Source organism: Balaenoptera acutorostrata, chromosome 17 (assembly GCF_949987535.1).
Source record: "Balaenoptera acutorostrata chromosome 17, mBalAcu1.1, whole genome shotgun sequence".
Taxonomy (NCBI): Eukaryota; Metazoa; Chordata; class Mammalia; order Artiodactyla; family Balaenopteridae; genus Balaenoptera; species Balaenoptera acutorostrata.
In genome coordinates, this window is record NC_080080.1 from 63,853,887 (window position 1) to 63,870,587 (window position 16,701).

Sequence of the window (16,701 nt, forward strand, 5' to 3'; positions counted from 1 at the left end):
CATGAACTCTGTGCTGACAGTTCAGGGAAAGCAGAGGACAGTACGGATATCCCCTCCGCCACCTACTAGTCACCTGAGGCAGTGCTTACAAGTAAGAGTAAATACCTGAAAATGTAAAGGCCTCATCCTCAGGGAAGGGAACTCTTTTCATTTAATGATATAAACACTATCTTTTATTGTGATTTCTATTGTTAACTTATTGTTTCAAGAATTCTGTCACAAGCTTTCTTTTTTTCTTTCCTCCCTTACTGCCTAGGCTTAGGTTCACCATCATTAAATGTTGCTGTTGTCAGAATAGGGAACCTCCCTGTGCTTTGAATGAGTGAATGTGATCTCTCCCAAATTCACCTGTGATCTGATGTACCAAGTTCATAACACAGGACTTGAGTACATGCGGTCACTCAGAGATACTTGGACACAAAATGTATACCTCGATGGCTTTCGTAGTTCCAGACTAACAGACCTCAATCCTCCCAGAGATTAAATGCTGCTTCAAATAGTACTGCATGTCCAGAGACTTTTGGATTTTTATGGAAAGTAACTTGAAGAAGGTCTGGATATATTCCCTGCTTAATACACTGGCTTAGGGCAGAATCTGTTCATTTAGAGAGAAACCCAGATAAGTATTTAAGTTAGTTAAGGAAGTATGAGAAAGCCTGTAATATTCTCCAATTAATAAAAGAAAATGACAAGGGCTCCTCAATAAGCCAGACTTAGCTGAATTCCCTGGAAAATGTTTATAGAGGTTCTAGAACTCCTTTGCATAATAAATAATATTTATCTAGTTTATCATGTGCTAGACATTGATCTACGTGTTTTACATGCATTACCTCATTTAATCCTCACAAAAATCCTCTGAAGGTACCATAGCAACTCTAATGGGTAGGTACTGCCATTGCCTCATTTTACAGATGAGAAAACTGAGAAATAGGGGTTAAGTAAGGAGCCAACTCACATACTGAGCAAATGTGGAATCAGGATTTGAATTACAGAAAGTCTGAGTCAACAGTTAGACCACCTAACTAAGCCACACCTCTGCTCATTACATCAACTTTCACATTATCCCCTTTGCTAACAGTGGACATACTAGATAGCATAGTTTTTCTTCCATGAGGCCAAAGATAACCCACTGTATTCAGAAATATTAATAATGGGGAATCTAGATTATATCCAGAATCCAATCAGTGAATGCCATGGGTCCTGAAATAGGAGAAACCAATAGCTATGGTTTTATTTTTAGCAAAAAATTTATAAATTCAATGTTTACCATAGCACCCAGTCATAATTGCTGTTTTTTTAATATGAAAAAGACATATAACTTCTTTCACTTTACCCCAGCAATATTTAAAAATCACAATCCCTATAGCAAAATATTTTTAATCCCTCAGGTTCAAAATATTTCTATATTATTCACCAAGACTAAGATTACCAGACTGGGGATAGAAGCAGGGCAGTGTGTGCCTCTCACACATGTTGACCAGATCATCCCTCAAGAACCCCCCTAAAACAATCAAAGGATATTGCTTTCCCTCAGCGACTATCCTCAGAGTTCCTCTTGGAACTGGCCTTCACAAACAAAAGAATGTCGCCCAGGAGTGGTGAAGAAGACCCCAAGCAGCCTTCATTCTCTCATCTCATTCTTTTTTTTTTTAATTTAATTAATTTTTTTAATGGGAGTATAGTTGATTTACAATGTTGTGTTAGTTTCTGCTGTACAGCAAAGTGAGTCAGTTATACATATACATATAACCACTCTTTTTAAGATTCTATTACCATATAGGTCATTGCAGAGTATTGAATAGAGTTCCCTATGTTATACAGCAGGTTTTTATTAGTTATCTATTTTACATATATTAGTGTGTATATGTCCATCACTATCTCCCAATTTATCCCTCTCCTCCTTCCCCCTTGGTAACCATAAGTTTGCTTTCTACATCTGACTCTCACCTCATTCTTTAAGAGATCCATCACATGTTGTGAGAAAGGCAGGTAGAACTGGGTGCTTTGTTTGGATGGAAGTGCAAAATTTGATACTTTATGAAATCCTAGAACAATCCTAGGAAAAGAATTATCATATTATGATCCAAAATTATTGGTAATTCTTTTTAAATTATTTGTGGCAAGCTGGTTATGTGCCAGGTACTGGACATACCTAAGAATATGGAAACAAATCCCAAAGAGTATTTTTTATTATATATTATGTATATTAAATATATAAGATATTATATATTTTTCATTTTGTTGATGGTTTCCTTCACTGTGCAGAAGCTTTGGTGTAGTCCCACTTATTTATTTTTGCTTTTGCTTTTTGTGTTAGATTCAAAAATCATCAAAACCTATGTCAAGGAATTTACCACCTACATTTTCTTTAGAAATTTTATGCTTTCAGGTCTTACATTCAAGTCTTTAATCCACTTTGAGTTAATGTTTTTGTATGGTGTAAAATGGTCCAGTTTCATTCTTTTGCATGTGGCTGTCCAATTTTCCCAATATCATTTATTCTTTGTCATAAATTAATTGACCATATATGTGTGGGTTTATTTCTGGGCTCTCTATTCTGTTCCACTGATCTGTATGTCTGTTTTATGCCAATACCATACTGTTTTAATTACTATAGTTTTGTAATATAGTTTGAAATCATGGAGCATGATGCCATAAATCTTCTTTCTCAAGATTTCTTTGGCTATATAGGGTCTTTTGTGGTTTCATACAAATTTTTAAATTTTTTATTTTATTTCTCTGAAAAATGCCATTAGAACTTTGATGGAGACTGCATTGGATCTATAGATTGCTTTGGGTACATTGAACATTTTACCAACATTGATTCTTGCAATCCATGAGCATGGAAAATCTTTCTATCTATTTGTATTTGGCTTAATTTCAATCATTTATGTCTTACAGTTTTCAATATACAAGCCTTTCACCACCTTGGTTAAATTCATTGCTAGGTATTTTTTGAATGCTGTTGTAAATGGGATTGTGTTCTTAATTTCTCTTTTTGAAGGTTTGTTATTAGTTTATGGAAACATGACAGATTTTTGTGTATTGATCTTGTATCCTGCAACTTTACTGAATTTATTTATTATTTCTAACAGTTTTTGATGGAGTCTTTAAGGTTTTCTATATAAACTTTCATGTCATCTGCAAATAGTGACAGTTTTATCATATTTTTACAACTAAAATAAGATTGAAATATCAGATGAAGTTGTTCACGAAGTAGGTTAGGTACTATCCCATTCCTGCATGTTTTTATAACCACTTACCCTTCACATATCCTATACCTTCTATTATTTATTTTGCTTCCCACTAAACTCTTAAGCAGGGAGCCCTGTTAATCTCTGAGCACTAGACTTAGCACAGTACTCAACATCCATGTGTGCTCAGTAGACATGTTGTTATAGACTGAATGTTTGTGTCCCCCCCCCCCCAAATTCATATGTTGAAACCCTAACACCTAATGTGATGGTATTTGGAGGTGGCATCTTTGGGATGTAATTTAGGTTTATATGAGGTCATGGAGGTGGGGTCCTCATGATAGGATTAGTGCCCTTATAAGAAGATGAGACATCAGTTCCTTCCCTCCCTCTCTCCCTCTCCCCCCACCTCTCTCTCCACCATTTGAGGACACAGCAAGAAGCCAGCTGTCTGTAAGCCAGGAAGAGGGCCCTTCCCAGGATTCTAATTGGCTGGTACCTTGATCTTGGATTTCTCAGCCTCCAGAATTGTGAGAAATCATTCCGATGTTTAAGCCCCAGTCTATGGTATTTTGTTATAGCAGCCTGAGCAGGCTGCATATGTATTCACTTACTGATAATGAACGGATGGACAATAACTTCTGAAGAGCTAGGTGAAAAATGCAAGTGAAGATAACTATGATCATTTCTACATGGTGGCAAAAAAATGCTTCAGTTCCTTGCTTCCACTTTACCCTACCCTGAAAATAAAACTATATACATCTTTTGAAATACTGAATTGTAGGAGAGAAAGTGTCCAATCTGAATTTATTTTTTAATGATTTTATTCATTATTTATTTATTCATTCATTCATTTATTTTTGGCTGCATTGGGTCTTCATTGCCGTGTGCTGGCTTCCACTAGTTGCAGTGAGTGGGGGCTACTCTTAATTGTGGTGCACGGGCATCTCATTGCAGTAGCTTCTCTTGCTGCAGAGCACGGGCTCTAGGCACGTGGACTTCAGTAGTTGTGGCATGTGGGCTCAGTAGTTGTGGCTCATGGGCTATAGAGCACAGGCTCAGTAGCTGTGACACATGGGCTTTGTTGCTCTGCAGCATGTGGGATCTTCCTGGACCAGGGATCCAACCCATGTCCCCTGCATTGGCAGGTGGATTCTTAACCACTGTGCCACCAAGGAAGTCCCTCTGATCTGAATTTAAAAAGAACATATTTGATCTTCAAAGTAGTCATTCATATGAAGAAGGAAATGGTGGTAGGTGTGTGGGACAAGATGAAATGAAATGGTGACATTTATTACAAGTTCATCAGTCTTTGTTTAGTCTAAGCCAAAAAACAATTTCTCTCTTTTTTACTTTCAAATGGATCCATTTTATTAACTATGCATTTTAAATAACATTTGAAAAATTACTTTGAGTCTGTTTATATATTTGATTTGTTCCTCATGAACCAGTCTGATAATTGTTGCATCTAGGAACCTATTAATAAAAAGCACACATCAAATGGACAGAGGAGAGTAAGGAAATGGCTCTGCTGTTTATTGCAGATGAAAAGCATCTGATTTGTTTACTTTGATTAATCAGTATATTATAACTTTCCATAGAGTTGTGCAGAGTTATCATTTCCAATGTACAAGCAGTGATGAAAAAATATTTAAGTGGCTTAGGGTCTTATGCTATGAAGCCCAGTCAGCATAAATTTATTGCTTTAACTGTTTTTCTTTCTCCTAAATTAACTAGAAACAGCTTGGAAAGAAGAACTCCAGAGTAACTTTCTGGCTCATCAACACAAGGGCAGCCTAGGACCTACTGGCAGAAATGTCATAGGAAGTTTACATTCATTGTTCTATAATTTGGATCAACTAAATAGAATAACTTGGGAGACTTTTTCAATTAGGATAGAATGCCCTAAGCTATCTGCTGGGTGGAGAGTTTTAGAATTCATGCTTATCATGTTCAAAAGAAAATAATTTCCCTTTGGAGTTAAAATAATGCAAGCAAGGAGACCTTTGTTACCAAACTGAACTCAGGTCTGCTCACCTGACACGCAGCAAAGCCAATCTACTGACACTGGGTCATAGTGAAGGAAAATACAGTGTTTATTGCAAGGTGCCAAGCAAGGAAAATGGGCAGCTCATGCTCAAAAGACCTGAACTCCCCAGTGGCTTCCAGACAAGGGTTTTTAAAGACACTGTTAGGAGAGAAGGTTGTAGGATGCATGATTAGCTCATGTAGAATTTTATGATTGGCTGGTTGTGAGGTAGCAGGGTGCTGTTGCAGGAATCTTGATCATCAGTCTTCTGACTCCAGTTAGTCTAGGGTCTATATGTTTGAGGTCAGCAGTTTTTACCTGGTGGGGGCCTGGTTCCTATAAAAACAACTTAAGAATGTATGTCAGACATTGTTACCTGTTTTCTTCAAGGAGAAATGGGGTCTTACAACCTCATCCACCATTTGACTTATTGCTTATTGTGTTTTTCCTTGTTCAACTGCCTCTTTTTTCCTATTTCTACCCCTTATTAAAAGATTAACTGCTTGAGCCTGTTCTTTGGAACTCGGGGAAACCTAGAAGACTAAAGATTTTTTCACACACAAGAGGTAGGGGACACAGAGGGTCTTGTTCTTGGAAGTTCCATGGGATCCTGCTTGGTTTCACCTTCAGAGTACAGAAAGGAAAAAGTCATCTTTCAGTGCCATGACCTTTCCCTCCTGAAGGTAGGAAGACAGCTTGCTTCAAAGATAAATGAATGAATGAAGAACTAACCTGAAGCCAGAAACTTCTGGAGCCATTCATAATGAAGCATCTCTATCTCTTTCTTAAATCAAGCAAAGAAAACAGCCTTAAGAAAGCATGTGAAATGAAGGGGATGGGACAGCCAGTTGAGATAGTGGCAGAAAAGGAAGAACCAGGTCAGATATGCTTTCTCTCCCATCATAATATTGGCCCTTTTCACCATTGGGAAGAATTTTCACCCCATTAGGAGTTTTTACTCTACATACTGGGTCAGGAAGTGTTCGAACAAGCTAAATAAATTATTGGTAATTTTTTGATAATCTCTATTATTAACAACCAAAAGTCACACAGAAAAGAAGGAAATATAATGTCTGTGTACAGGCTTAAATATATATGATGCAGCTATTGAGTAAATCTATTTGATTTAATATTTAAATTTCTGAGGGCATCATGCTAATGGACCAGAGCCAGAATGAAAGACTGCCAGACCATTATCTAACACTATAAGAAAAATGAAGCAGACACATATTTATACCCTCAAACAAGGCAGAACATAAATGTATGTTTTCATAATAGCAGGATTTACATGTAGTAGAATAATGCCTCTGACACTTTGCAAAACTAGAGAAGAGTGATTTATGTTCATGTTGCCTATCACCTGATACCTAGGTCCTCAATCAAACACATTAGCTTAAAACCAGGACACGTAGATGGGGAGAAAAAGAGTTCTCTCTTCCCTCTTCTTTTGATCCCCATTTAGTTTCATTCCACGAGTCAACAACCATTTTAGAATTCACCATACTAAGAACTAGGGAGAGTTAAAATACAACATGAAGGTTCAGTTTTCCCAAAAGGAGTTTACAAAATAATGGAATTAAAAGGACAAATGTAAATGTGATATTTTTGCTTTCGCCAACTAAGCAACTACAAAGACAACTATACAGGTAAAGAAAGCAGCAATAGTGTGATCCGTTTGCAAAAGAACAGACGAGAACTGAACTACTGCAGAAAATCTTCTCAAGGCGGAGAGGAAAAGGCAAAGAGAGAAGAGATTAAGCTGACTTTTTTGAGTCTTGATTCAATAAGAAACTGTGTAGCTATATAAAATGGATGTCACAGGTTCTTACACATGTTAGGCACTCAATAAATAATATAGACTATAAATGCTGTATTATCAACTTCTCAATTACTCTTCATTACACCACTCAGATAGCCTCAGAATGCTATGATTGTTGACTCATATTGCCATCCAATGGAGCACTTAACTTGCCTTAACTCCCATACTGGTTTCAAGGTCCTGCTCCTTGGTGCCATACTAAGTCAGTCTATTTTTCCTACATTGTAATAACTCTATTATGTGAAAAGAACCTCCACTGTCATGCCCAGAATGTCAAAACCTCCTCTGTTCTCAATTCAGACTAAAGCTGAATTAAAAGCTAAATTCTAAAGCTCAGAGAGGTGAAGGAACTTAACTAAACAATACTTTCTATGATCTGAATGTTTGCATCCCCCCAAAATTTGTATGTTGAAAGCCTAACCCCCAAAGTGATGGTATTAGAGAGTGGGGCCTTTGGGAAGTGGTAGATATCATGAGGGTGGAGTCCACATGAATGGGATTAGTGCCCTTATAAAAAAGAACCCACAGAGCTCCCTTGCCCCTTCTGCCATATGTAGATACTAAGAGAAGTCTGCAACTTAAAAAGAGGGCCCTCACCATGCTGGCACCATTATCTCAGTCTCCAGAACTGTGAGAAATAAATATTTGCTGTTTATAAGCCACACAATATGTGGTAGTTTTTTATAGCAACCCAAGAGGACTAGTAACAGATACAGCAAGGCTTTGAAGCTGAGTGGTCTGATCCAAAGCCCCTGATCTTTGTGCTTTAAATTGATCATCATTCCTGACCTTCATGTTTTCTGTTGTGAACATTCTAGACTCTCTCTTGTCCTGGAGACTTTGCACTGGCTAGTTCCTCTGCCTGGACCACTCTTCCCCCAGGTAGCTGGGAGTCCATATATGTGCCACCTTCAAATTCCTGCTCAAAAGTCACACTCTCAACCCTATTTAAAATTGCATCTCAACCTCACAACCCTACTTAAAATTGCATTTCTCCACCCTGTAATCCTGTTTTATTCCATAGCACTGATCACCTTCTAATATACTGTATAATTTACTTTTTGCTCTTATTGTCAATCTTCCTACACTATAGCAGAGAAATTTAGTCTCCTTTGTCCACTCATGTATCCTAAACACCTAGAACAGTGACCAGCAATCATAGTTCTCAACCAGGATACCTTGCTTGGTCAGTGGAGCAACCCACCTTGATCAAGCTCTCCTGTGAAGAGTATACTTACACAGTCAAATATACAATGACCATGCATGCTGAATAACTTAATGTTAACAGTTACCATAAAAAGGAACTCATAAGTCACATCCTCCTTAGACCATGATTGTTAGATGCATTATAAATAAACACTCTCTTTTTACACTCAACTTCCACAAATTTTTATTAGTCCTACTCCCTATAGCATATAAAGTTAATCTATTTTCTTTATGCACATGATCATGTGACAAGATATCAATCATATGGCAAAAACTTCAACTCTACTCCCAAAGCCTCAAAAAACCATTCATTGTCTAAACAAGTATTTCATAATGTTTTAAGCAAAACTCATAATCATCTTCCCTCTCTAATGGCAAGGCAATTTGCCACCATCTGTCTTTAAGAGTGCTGATCAAAATTAAAACCAGAAAATATCTATCACCTTCTACAGATCACAGATTCCTCCACTGGGTAAAACAAACTAAAAAAAAGAAATTTTTTACAATGTCACCCATCACTTTAAGTAATTTCAGCACATGCTGGGCACATAAACAGTGTAACTTCACTCTGTTTGCTAGCTGATGGGGGGTGGTCTTTATGCAAATTAACCAAAAAAGATGTTAAGGGAAGAGATTGATCATTAATTAGAGCAAAGGGACATTGCAAGAGAAGCATTTCCTCAGTGTGCTAATTCTAAATGTCCACTGGTTAAAGCAGATATAGACTGATCATTTTTTGCCAGCCTTGTAGACCATTAGTTTGTATTCCTCCAATTGTTAATATTTCACAATTTTTCATTTCATACTCAGTGGCACACATATTAATTATTGATAACTTATTTACAATAAAATTCTGATATCTGTACTGAGTCCTGAATTGAATCAACCTAATGCATTTATGTAATAATCTTTTAAAGTTCCAATTCATTTTGACTAGTTATCCTTAGGCATGATGTACCCCCAGAAGTGACTGAAAATAATCAAGAAGTAACACGGCTATTGGTTAGATCGTTATTTCCAGGTACACCTATGAAAACTCTAGGAATGGAAATATCACTTTCTCTAAGTTTTTACAGATTCTGCCTCCATGAATTTACCCTCTTTTTTTTGCTTCTCATTACCTCTTTCCTAATTCGAACGACTGTCATCTCTTGCCTAGAACACTGCAACCACCTACAACATGTTCTTGCTGTTTCTAGTCTTCTGCCTTCTAAGCCATTCTCTACATTGCAACCAGAGAAATATTTCTAAGAGAAAAACCTGACCCTCTCACTCCCTTACTTAAATTCCTTTACAGTACTTCCTGGTTTTTATTTGTTTGTTTGCTTGTTTTTCCTTAAGATAATTCTAAACTCCTCAAATAGCTGGAAAAGCCCTGGATGATCTGGCCCCTGCTTATTAGTCCTACTGCCTTTGTATAGGGGGTTCAAGGACCATCAGTTCCTGCAAAACTCCATGCTTCCTTCTGTCTCCAGGACACTATCCAAGTAATTCCCTCTACCTAGACCACTTTCTCCCTACCCAACTTTAGTCATCCCACTTCATAGTTAATCCCTACTCTGCCTTTAGGTCTCAGCTGGGTCTTTACTTTCTCCTGACTATCTCAGGTCTGGGTTCAGTTGCCCACTTCTGTGTTCACAAGAATATCCCAAACTTCTATGCTCCAGCACATTTTATATTTTCAATGTTCACTTCCCTTTAGCCTGCACTAGATCATGAGCTCCATGGAGGAAAAAGTTGTTTCTATTTCACCATTAAATCTGTAGAGCCTAGCAATGCACTTAATAATATTTGTTGAGAGAATCAATGACAGATGACAAAATAGAAAAAACAGTCCAAGTTCACATGACTCATAAGGTGCCCTGCCTTTCAAATTCAGGTCTGTTTGTCCCAAAGCTCATGCTGCTTTTCACTGTACCATACTACTGAAATCAACCAATCAATCAATCAATCTACTGGGATGGGACTAGCTCTTAAGAGTAGACCAATCTTCAGGCACTGGGAACAGAAAACCCACTGAGCAAGTGGGGGAAGGGCAGCCCCTAGAGCAAGTGGTGGTGTCTGAGTTTTCAGCCCATGAGAAAGGTATAAGTCCTCACAAATGGCCAAATCCAGGATGTAGAGTTTAAGGGTCCCAAAAGTCTGAGGTCCTTATATTCGGAAATATCTAGATGCAGGTGGTAGGACCTCAGCTTCTAGCTTGGAGCCAGGATGTCAATGTCTTAGGGGAGAGCAATGCATATCTCCAGTCTTAAAGGAGCTAGAGTCATAGGCAATCCTTCAAAAGAGAAATGGGGGAACAGAGGAAAAAGGCAGAGACCCAGAGATGAAAATTTATAAAGAAACTAAGGATTTGGTAACTAGAATAATACCTTTCCTTTCTTCTATTTACAGTTAGTATTTTTTCTGCATTGTGCTCCTATTGAATACCAGGTATGCTTGTATTAGAATACTTTTTATTTCATCATAGTTTAAACAATTGTCATAATTATTTCTGTTTATAAACTTTATACACTCTCAGTCTTTAAAAGCACATGCGTACATATAAACATATACGTACATTCCATGTTAAAAGTTTCAATAATCCTACCGCAACTACCACTAGTCCTAGCTTAGATGAACACTATTCAGTGTTGAACAGGAATTTCTCCATGATGTATGATCCTTCTAATGTGCTGCTGAATTCCATGTTCTAGTATTTTGTTGAGAATTTTTACTTCTATATTCATCAGGGATATTGGTCTATAATTTTCTTTTCTTGTAGTGTCTTTATCTGGCTTTATTATTTAGGGTAATGCTATCCTTGTAAAATGAGTTTGGGAATGTTCCCTCTGCTTTGATTTTTTTGGGCGAGTTTGAGAAAGATTGGCATTAATTTATCTTTAAATGTCTGGTAGAATTTACCAGGGAAGCCATTTGGTCCTGGGATTTTCCTTGTTGGGGAGATTTTTGATTAGTGATTCAATCATCTTACTAGTAATTGATCTGTTCAGATTTTCTATTTCTACCTGATTCCATTCTGATAGGTTATATGTTTCTAAGAATTTATCCGCTTCTTGTAGTTTATTGGCATAGTAGCTTTTTATGATCCTTTTATTTCTGTGGGTATCAGTTGCAATGTCTCCTCTTTCGTTTATAGTTTTATTGATTTGACTACTTCCTTTTTTTTTCTCTGTTAGTCTAGCTAATTGTTTGTCAATATTGTTTATCTTTTCAAAGAACCAACTCAGTTATATTAATATTTTCTATTGTTTTCCTGCTCTCTATTTCATTTATTTCTAGTTCTAATCTTTATTATCTTCTTCCTTCTTCTAAATTTGGGCTTAGTTTGGTTTTTTTCCTACTTACTTGAGGCATAAAGTTAGGTTTTTATTATTTCCATTTTCTTAATGTATTAATTTAGAGCTATAAACTTCCCTCTTAGAACAGCTTTCACTGCATTTTAAAATTTTTGGTAAGTCTTGTTTCCATTTTCCCTTGTCTCAAGATACTTTTTTATTTCCCCTTTAATTTCTTTTTGATCCATTGGTTTTTCAGGAGAGTGTTGTTTAATTTTCATGTATTTATGAATTTTCCAGTTTTCTTCCTGATGTTGAATTCTAGCTTCATACCACTGTGTTCAGTAAATATACTCAGTATGATTTCAAATCCTTGATTTCTTACATTGGTATCTGTACATTTGAGCAAGTGATCTCCTCTTCCAGACTTTACAGGCTTGCTTTGGCAGAGTCAGTCCTTTACCAGTCAGTTCAACTCAGGGTTCTAATGGTCAGTAGGTAGTGTCCTTGGACAGGAGGAGCTCACTATCAGGGTCTGGTTTTGAGCGAGGCCACCGCCTGAGCTCTAATATGGGGTGGGAATGGCACTAGCTGGAAATAGTTGTATGGGACTGTTGGCTTAATTCTCTGCTTAAACAAGTCTGTAGGAAGGGCTCAACAGTTGTCCAGATTCTCTGGTCAGGCTTCACAAATGGTCAGGACTGGGTTCTATACTCAGCCGTAGGAGGGGCTATCCCTGAGTGAGGCAGCAGAACCATCCCCAAGGCCAGAACAGCTCATGTTTGTGGACTCAAATCTGGTACAACTGCACACTGAAAGCACACTGACTTTCCTGGCCTGATGGGACCACCAGTTATGTTTGAGAGATGGAGAGAGCCACTAGCTTTGCTCTCTGCTCAATCACCAGTGTTAGTGGGGCTGTAAGATGGGGTACACAGCTTCCCAGGTACTCTAATTAGGTTCTCTATTCAGGCAGGCTGAGGGCTGTATTCAGTGGGCAGAACTACAAATTAGTTTCCCTGCCTGGGTGGAGTTGGGTCTGACTCTGAAGGCCATGCTCTCAAACCCTATGCCATACTTCATCAAGCATAATAAATGTAAATTAAATAAACAAACATTCACTTGTACAAATTCATGTTTAAAGCCAAGTATCGACCACCAGAGCCTCCCATCAAGCCTCTTAGATAGCCTCAACCACCAGAGGGCAGACAACAGAAGCAAGAAAAACTACAATCCTGCAGCCTGTGGACCAAAAACCACAGTTACAGAAAGACAGAGAAGATGAAAAGGCAGAGGGCTATGTACCAGATGAAGGAACAAGAAAAAACCCCAGAAAAACAACTAAATGAAGTGGAGATAGGCAACCTTCCAGAAAAAGAATTCAGAATAATGATAGTGAAGATGATCCAGGACCTCGGAATAAGAATGGAGGCAAAGATTGAGAAGATGCAAGAAATGATTAACAAAGACCTAGAAGAATTAAAGAACAAACAAACAGAGATGACCAATACAATAACTGAAATGAAAACTACACTAGAAGGAATCAATAGCAGAATAACTGAGGCAGAAGAACGGATAAGTGACCTGGAAGACAGAATGGTGGAATTCACTGCTGCGGAACAGACTAAAGAAAAAAGAATGAAAAGAAATGAAGACAGCCTAAGAGACCTCTGGGACAACATTAAACGCAACAACATTCGCATTATAGGGGTCCCAGAAGGAGAAGAGAGAGAGAAAGGACCAGAGAAAATATTTGAAGAGATTATAATCGAAAACTTCCCTAACATGGGAAAGGAAATAGCCACCCAAGTCCAGGAAGCGCAGAGAGTCCCATACAGAATAAACCCAAGGAGAAACACGCCGAGACACATAGTAATCAAAGTGGCAAAAATTAAAGACAAAGAAAAATTATTGAAAGCAGCAAGGGAAAAACGACAAATAACATACAAGAGAACCCCCATAAGGTTAACAGCTGATTTCTCAGCAGAAACTCTGCAAGCCAGAAGGGAGTGGCATGAAATACTTAAAGTGATGAAAGGGAAGAACCTACAACCAAGATTACTCTACCCAGCAAGGATCTCATTTAGATTTGATGGAGAAATCAAAAGCTTTACAGACAAGCAAAAGCTAAGAGAATTCAGCACCACCAAACCAGCTCTACAACAAATGCTAAAGGAACTTCTCTAAGTGGGAAACACAAGAGAAGAAAAGGACCTACAAAAACAAACCCAAAACAATTAAGAAAATGGTCATAGGAACATACATATCGATAATTACCTTAAACGTGAATGGATTAAATGCCCCAACCAAAAGACATAGACTGGCTGAATGGATACAAAAACAAGACCCATATATATGCTGTCTACAAGAGACCCACTTCAGACCTAGGGACACATACAGACTGAAAGTGAGGGGATGGAAAAAGATATTCCATGCAAATGGAAATCAAAAGAAAGCTGGAGTAGCTATACTCATATCAGATAAAATAGACTTTAAAATAAAGAATGTTACAAGAGACAAGGAAGGACACTACATAATGATCCAGGGATCAATCCAAGAAGAAGATATAACAATTATAAATATATATGCACCCAACATAGGAGCACCTCAATACATAAGGCAACTGCTAACAGCTATAAAAGAGGAAATCGACAGTAACACAATAATAGTGGGGGACTTTAACACCTCACTTACACCAATGGACAGATCATCCAAAATGAAAATAAATAAGGAAACAGAAGCTTTAAATGACACAATAGACCAGATAGATTTAATTGATATATATAGGACATTCCATCCAAGAACGGCAGATTACACGTTCTTCTCAAGTGCACACGGAACATTCTCCAGGATAGATCACATCTTGGGTCACAAATCAAGCCTCAGTAAATTTAAGAAAATTGAAATCATATCAAGCATCTTTTCTGACCACAACGCTATGAGATTAGAAATGAATTACAGGGAAAAAAACGTAAAAAAGACAAACACATGGAGGCTAAACAATACGTTACTAAATAACCAAGAGATCACTGAAGGAATCAAACAGGAAATAAAAAAATACCTAGAGACAAATGACAATGAAAACACGACGACCCAAAACCTATGGGATGCAGCAAAAGCGGTTCTAAGAGGGAAGTTTATAGCTATACAAGCCTACCTAAAGAAACAAGAAAAATCTCAAGTAAACAATCTAACTTTACACCTAAAGAAACTAGAGAAAGAAGAACAAACAAAACCCAAAGTTAGCAGAAGGAAAGAAATCATAAAGATCAGAGCAGAAATAAATGAAATAGAAACAAAGAAAACAATAGCAAAGATCAATAAAACTAAAAGTTGGTTCTTTGAGAAGATAAACAAAATTGATAAGCCATTAGCCAGACTCATCAAGAAAAAGAGGGAGAGGACTCAAATCAATAAAATCAGAAATGAAAAAGGAGAAGTTACAACAGACACCGCAGAAATACAAAACATCCTAAGAGACTACTACAAGCAACTTTATGCCAATAAAATGGACAACCTGGAAGAAATGGACAAATTCTTAGAAAGGTATAACCTTCCAAGACTGAATCAGGAAGAAACAGAAAATATCAACAGACCAATCACAAGTAATGAAATTGAAACTGTGATTAAAAATCTTCCAACAAACAAAAGTCCAGGACCAGATGGCTTCACAGGTGAATTCTATCAAACATTTAGAGAAGAGCTAACACCCATCCTTCTCAAACTCTTCCAAAAAATTGCAGAGGAAGGAACTCTCCCAAACTCATTCTATGAGGCCACCATCACCCTGATACCAAAACCAGACAAAGACACTACAAAAAAAGAAAATTACAGACCAATATCACTGATGAATATAGATGCAAAAATCCTCAACAAAATACTAGCAAACAGAATCCAACAACACATTAAAAGGATCATACACCACGATCAAGTGGGATTTATCCCAGGGATGCAAGGATTCTTCAATATACGCAAATCAATCAATGTGATACACCATATTAACAAATTGAAGAATAAAAACCATATGATCATCTCAATAGATGCAGAAAAAGCTTTTGACAAAATTCAACACCCATTTATGATAAAAACTCTCCAGAAAGTGGGCATAGAGGGAACCTACCTCAACATAATAAAGGCCATATATGACAAACCCACAGCAAACATCATTCTCAATGGTGAAAAACTGAAAGCATTTCCTCTAAGATCAGGAACGAGACAAGGATGTCCACTCTCACCACTATTATTCAACATAGTTCTGGAAGTCCTAGCCACGGCAATCAGAGAAGAAAAAGAAATAAAAGGAATACAAATTGGAAAAGAAGAAGTAAAACTGTCACTGTTTGCGGATGACATGATACTATACATAGAGAATCCTAAAACTGCCACCAGAAAACTGCTAGAGCTAATTAATGAATATGGTAAAGTTGCAGGTTACAAAATTAATGCACAGAAATCTCTTGCATTCCTATACACTAATGATGAAAAATCTGAAAGAGAAATTATGGAAACACTCCCATTTACCATTGCAACAAAAAGAATAAAATACCTAGGAATAAACCTACCTAGGGAGGCAAAAGACCTGTATGCAGAAAACTATAAGACACTGATGAAAGAAATTAAAGATGATACCAACAGATGGAGAGATATACCATGTTCTTGGATTGGAAGAATCAACATTGTGAAAATGAGTATACTACCCAAAGCAATCTACAGATTCAATGCAATCCCTATCAAATTACCAATGGCATTTTTTACGGAGCTAGAACAAATCATCTTAAAATTTGTATGGAGACACAAAAGACCCCGAATAGCCAAAGCAGTCTTGAGGCAAAAAAATGGAGCTGGAGGAATCAGACTCCCTGACTTCAGACTATACTACAAAGCTACAGTAATCAAGACAATATGGTACTGGCACAAAAACAGAAACATAGATCAATGGAACAAGATAGAAAGCCCAGAGATTAACCCACGCACCTATGGTCAACTAATCTATGACAAAGGAGGCAAAGATATACAATGGAGAAAAGACAGTCTCTTCAATAAGTGGTGCTGGGAAAACTGGACAGCCACATGTAAAAGAATGAAATTAGAATACTCCCTAACACCATACACAAAAATAAACTCAAAATGGATTAGAGACCTAAATATAAGACTGGACACTATAAAACTCTTAGA